Source organism: Tupaia chinensis, unplaced genomic scaffold (assembly GCF_000334495.1).
Source record: "Tupaia chinensis unplaced genomic scaffold, TupChi_1.0 Scaffold140874_1, whole genome shotgun sequence".
NCBI classification, from domain to species: Eukaryota; Metazoa; Chordata; class Mammalia; order Scandentia; family Tupaiidae; genus Tupaia; species Tupaia belangeri.
This window is the reverse complement of record NW_006200742.1, coordinates 1,187,988-1,193,804: the sequence shown is the minus strand read 5'-3', so window position 1 is coordinate 1,193,804 and position 5,817 is coordinate 1,187,988. Positions and strand designations below refer to the sequence as shown.

Genomic DNA, 5,817 nt, shown 5'->3' with positions numbered 1-5,817 from the left:
GTTTACATAAAAATTTTATTTTTTAAAAAAAGAGCTAAGCTTCTATATCCACTGACAGCAATATGATGACTAGAAACAAAACAAATGCCCAAAAGGAAAAGAAAAGTTGTATTTTGTCTACATTTACTTTCTGTCAATAGTCCAGTAACATTTTCCTCCTAATACAATACTCCCTCTCTCTATATAAAGCTGTTCCTGGGAGCCAGACAGTTTAGGTAATGAGGGAGTTAAGCGTGAGTAACTGCTTGCAGTTTTAAATAGACAATAACTTTTTGCTTCCTTCTCAATGTGCTAAGAGTTGTGTCAAAAAAAAAAATGCAAGCCTTATAAAGGTACCATTTCTGATTTATTATCTGTAACTTTTGGAAACTAATCACATGAAACTACAAAATTAGTAATATCTTGATATATGTATATAAAACATAAATTACATCTAATTTTAAACACTCATTTATTAGTGTATCACTCAATCTTTAAAATAAAATTAAAAAACAGTGGCTCCAAAGACACTCTTATACCATTCTTTTAAGAAGGAAACTGTTCCTTTTAACTTTACAGTCATTCACACCCCAATTTCAAAACACATTATTTGATTGTTTGGTCATGTACCTTTGCAAGATGAGATATTATGTTTTGCTCCCATAGCACCTGGATATCAGAAAGCCTGTGTTTTCCTTTACTGAAAGAGTTTGGTCCAGCTGACATTGGTGTATCCTTTCCAATACTTTCATTTTCATCTTTGCTTCTAGAGACAGTTCTTCTAGCTTACTATCTTTATCTTCATTAAAAGCTCCTGCTCCTCATGTGTGTTCATTGGAACTTGGAGAAGCCTGTCTTGCCCTGGCCCAGCAAAATCAAGATATCCATCTCAGACAGCCTTGCTGCATAGTGAGCTGTTTGCAGCTGGGAGGGGTGCTGCAGAGCATGGCTCATCCCCTCCTCAACATGCCTGGGAACGCTCAGGTCTGTTCATAGGAACTTGGAGAAGCCTACCTTGTCCCAGCCCCTGAACCATTGGGACATCCACTCCAGTGATGGGACTGGTTTAACTGAGTTGCAAGGACACTGAGCTACAGAGGCATGGAATGCAGACAAGTGGAATTACATCAAAGTAAGAAGTTTCTGCAAAGCAAAGGACATGGTAATCAGTGTGAATGGACAACCCTTGGAATGGGAGAAAAATTTTGTAAACTATGCCTCAGATAAAGGACTGATAACTAGAATATATAGGAACTCAAGTGGCTTACCTGGAAGAAAATGATTAACCCTATTAAAAATGGGAAAATTAGCTGAATAAACAACTCTCTAAGGAAGACATCCAAACAGCCAAAAAGCATATAAAAAAATGTTCAACATCCCTCATCATAAGGGACATGTAGATTAAAACCACAATGAGGGAGACTAGCAGTTAGCCTAATGGCTTTGTCACGGGACTCTCATGTAGTGGACCACGGTTCGCATCTCGGACCCGGTGGCTTAAAACTCACGCTGGGAGCGTGTGCATGCATGCCCACGATCTCAAGAGGAGAATGGACAAGAAGGGATTGCGGTGTGGCCATCCTCCCTGGGGGGTGATTTCTCGCTTTCTGTCTCTCTGTCTCTCTCTGTTTGTCTGGCAAGGGCACATGCCCTATAGCAAAAAACAAACAAACAAACAAACAAAAAAACAATAACTAAAGAAAAACCATCCACAGTGAGGTACCTAACCCCTGTCAGAATAGAGAAGATTCCAAATACAAAAAATGGTAAGTGTTGGTGGGGATGTGTTGAAAGGGGAACTCTCTCTTCTTTAAAAGAAAGAATTATTTTATTTAACTTTATTTATTTATTTTAATTTGACCAGAGAGAGAGAGAAAGTGAGAAAGCAAGCTGTCAGGTCTGAGACTTGAACCATGGTCAGCCACATGGGAGTCCAGCACCCTTAACCACCAGGCCACCTGCCAATCATGAGAGAGGAACTTTCTTTTTTTATTATTAATTAATTAATTTAGCTTTCATTTCATTTTCTTTTATACAATCAATCACACTATTATTTGTCTTACAAAACGGATATTTCAACAGGTGAGCATTTCTTCCTAATACAGTTGATAAAACTACAAAATATCTTCAACAGATAATACCACATTTCTTTGTGAGATTGAGAGGGGACCTCTCCTACACTGTTGGTGGGAATGTAAATTGGTCCAGCCACTGTGAAAAACAATATGGAGGTTCCTCAAAGATCTACAACTAAAACTACCATATGACCCACCAATTTTACTCCTGGGTATATACTCAAAGGATAGGAAAATGATCAGTCAGAAAAGTGCTTGCACATCTATACTTATTACAGCAGTATGCACGATTGTTAAGACATGGAACCAACCCAAATGTCCACAATCAGAGGAATGGATTGAAAAAGTGTGGCACATATACTCCATGAAATACTCAGCCATAAAAAAACAACAAGACCCTGGTATTTGATAGAAAGTGGATGAATTAGAAGATTTACTGCTGAGTGAAGCACGTCAGGCTATGAAAGACAGATTGTATGTCTCCATTTAACATATACTGACTGCACTCTATGATAGATACTGAAAGATTGGAGGCCATAAAGCATTGAAAATAGTTATGAACACTGGAGACAGCGTGGAAGGAGGGCGGCAAGGGGGAAGAGTGTAGGAAAGGAAATTAAGGAGAAAAATAGAGAAGTAATACGTGTCTGGGACATAGTAATGGTTATTACCTGTTGATGATAACATGTATAGTATTCTCAACTGGACTCGTCGGAGGTGTATTTCATATTAGGTAATTCGCTCTATAAGCAAAATGATATATAGTGATTGCATGTATAAATAATAATAACAAAATACATTTTAAAAAATACATCTTATTGTAAAAAAAAAAATAGAAGAAAAAAAGAAGCCTCTGCCACTGAAAGAGGTTTTGGAGGAAGAGTTGGAATAGTTTCTTAAGGCTTACTTGATCCAAGTTTGATAGATATGACTGGTGCTTGTCTTTACCTTCTGACTACCTATGGCAAATCCAAACTTGGAGATATTTGTAGGCTTCGTCGGGAGGTCTACAGCATTCTCTTCAGTCTATCACTTCTCAGCGCTTCGACTGGACCTTTCCCCACCATTACTCAGGCGGTTCCAGCTCACTGCGGCTGTTCAGGCTTCTCCCCTCCCACCTTCCCATCTGCCATTTTTCCCACCGTGGCTTCCCCTCCTGAATTTAATTCTTATTAGGAACTTCTAGCATATATATTCTCTGCTTGTCCAAAACTCATTTAGGCTTCTGAATCTTTTTCTAGATCCTCTATGTATTTCCTTACAAAATTCAGTTTTAGCAAAGAACATTGCTAAATGATTTTAGAAAAAAAAAAATCCCACCTTTGATATCTAATTAATCTTGGTATGTGATTAGTTTCCTCATCTGCCAATAGCCCCTGGGTGATGTCTGATCCCCCCAGCTTGTCATTAGCAAGAATCCTATCAGGTCAGTCTAGACAGAATCTCTCTTACCCTTGACATTGCCTCTTAATCATTTAGTATCCACTGCCCCTCCATCCTCCTCCTTGACTGCACATTCCCATTTTCCCCTGTAATATTTGGAGCTGAGCCCAGTCTCTCTCCCACACTGCACTGCAAAATCCATTTCAGTGATCCCTATCCCTGCTACGATGGCACTTACTGTGCTTTCAATAAGCTTTGCTGTATAACTTTTTTTTTTTTTTTGAGAGGTTTTTGCCATAGGGCATGTGCGCTTGCCAGAAAGACAGAGAGAGACAGAGAGATAGAAAGCGAGAAATCACCCCCCCCCAGGGGGGATGGCCACGCCGCAATCCCTTCTCCTCCATTCTCCTCTTGGGATCTTGGGCACGCATGCACATGTGCCTTGTGTGAGTTTGAGCCACTGGGTCCAGGACTCAAACCACAGTCGACTACATAGGAATCTAGTGACATAGCCGTTAGACTAACTGCTGGTCCCCCAGGATGTTTTGAAACCTTTAAGGCCAACATTCTAACTGAGGTAGGCCATGTAAGATCTGGCTCTGTGTACACACTGCTTAACCACTGTGCTATGGGGCCAGCCCTCTTTCTCATCATTTTGAAAAGTTCTATCACCCTAATTAGCTTTGGTACCAGAAACGGAGTGAGATGACATGAGAGGGAAACTATAAGGAGCATCAACTAGTAGAGGTTAAGAGAAAGGAAAAGGAAAAAAAAAACTTTTCTGAACTATAGGTAGCTAACAAATATTTTTGTGTTCATTCAAATGCAAAGGAGGTAAATGGGTGAAAAAAATTCAAGAAAAGTTCTAGTTACATGCTCAACTTTTTCAGAGATCAGCATGGTGAAACTCAGTCTAAGCTCTAAGCATATCTGAGGTCCACTAACATGTCTTAACTGTGAAACTTACCTACATTAAATAATGTAAGTGATGGGATCGGACATTGGAATGTGGTAAATGAATGGTTCAAAGTTCCTTATATTGCATAAGAAAAAGTTGTGCATAGACAGGCAGTCCTTGTTTCACTGGGCAGTGTGTGATGGTAAAAATGGCATGTATGGGGCTGGCAGGTGGTGTGGTGGTTAAGGGCGTGGGTCTCCCACATGGCCAATCACAGTACAAGTCCCGGAACTGGTGACTTGCTTTCTCACGTCCTCTCTCTCTCTCTCTCTCTCACTCTGTCCCTCTCTGGTCAAATTTAAATAAATAAATAAAAATAAATAAATAAATACAGTTAAATAAAATAACTCTTTTTTAAAAAATGAAATGCAATCAGAACATATATGGATTAATAATAACTATTCTGTCCCTTTTAAGCATTTTTGCCAAAACATTAAAACTTTCTTACTGCTGACAGTAAATATATAGAAAAAAATGTTAAATTTTAAAATTGATATGTAATTAGTACACCATAGTGTTAAATACATGTAATGAAAATTAAAATGATTTCTGTTTGTAAAGAACTTAACAAAAGTGGTTGGAACAGAGCTCCCTTTTTGTGGTATTAACATAATACACAGTGAGGGTCTTTTTGACTTAGGAGGGTTATTAGACTCCATTCCAATTTTGAGATACCTTCTGACAAATCTTTTTAGATTTTGTGGTTTTTAGTGTGCTTCAATATCTTTCGGAGTTTCTTTAATATGAAGTGTCTTTTCTTCCCCCCTGACATTGTCACTTCCTCTGCAACATCTTTTCCTTGTCATCACAATCAACTTCTTCATTTATGTCGATAAGTTCACCTTCACGGCCTTCTCTGGCAGAGTTTCTACAGTCTCTTGAACCGGCAGTGTCAACATTCTCACAGTCAGCTGTTTCTCCCAGTCACATTGGATTTGAATTTCACTTTCAGCAGTCTCACATTTCATTCCCTTGCTGCACTTTCTTCTTTGTTGGCTAACTCCTTCTTTTGAGCATCCATTTTGGCAAGTGTATCTCTGGGAGAAAAGAAGGTAATAAGACCACACTCTTTATCATGAACTGACTCACAGACACAGGATAGATACTTACAGACCAGATTTGGAAAAACATTAATATAACTGATCACTACGTGCATATTTTATTTCTATTGTGATTTGTGGACTGAAGAGCCAGAATTGAACTGCACTTTTTTTTTGGAGAGGTGTGTGGGTTTTTTTTGTTTTTGTTTTTGTGTTTTTTTTTTTTGTTTTTGTTTTTGTTTTTGCTACAGGGCACGTGCGCTTGCCAGACAGAGACCGAGAGACAGAAAGCGAGATGGCCACGCCATAATCCCTTCTCCTCCATTCTCCTCTCGGGGTCTTGGACACGCATGCACATGCACTTGGCATGAGTTTTAAGCCA

The 5,817-nt window shown here is 39.0% G+C and overlaps 1 pseudogene; it reads right to left on the bottom strand.

The window, feature by feature from the left end:
* Positions 1-676: 676 nt before the first annotated feature.
* On the bottom strand, positions 677-3,187 carry LOC114004969 (PEST proteolytic signal-containing nuclear protein-like; annotated as a pseudogene).
* Positions 3,188-5,817: the final 2,630 nt, after the last annotated feature.